This window comes from Nematolebias whitei, chromosome 15, assembly GCF_014905685.2.
Source record: "Nematolebias whitei isolate Nwh7 chromosome 15, NemWhi1, whole genome shotgun sequence".
NCBI lineage: Eukaryota > Metazoa > Chordata > Actinopteri > Cyprinodontiformes > Rivulidae > Nematolebias > Nematolebias whitei.
Window position 1 is genome coordinate 35,663,282 of NC_056512.1, and position 229 is coordinate 35,663,510.

Consider the following 229-nt stretch of genomic DNA (forward strand, 5'->3'; position numbering starts at 1 on the left):
GATAGATAGATAGATAGATAGATAGATAGATAGATAGATAGATAGATAGATAGATAGATAGATAGATAGATAGATAGATAGATAGATCTACTTACCCTATGCCTTCTGTTGTTAAGAGCTTTGGCTCTCCGATCCTCTTCCATTTTGTTGTCCTCGGTCAACTTGGATTCCCTCTTGATATTTTCAAAATATCTGTTGCAGGCTCCTATGAACACAAAAAGTGACATAT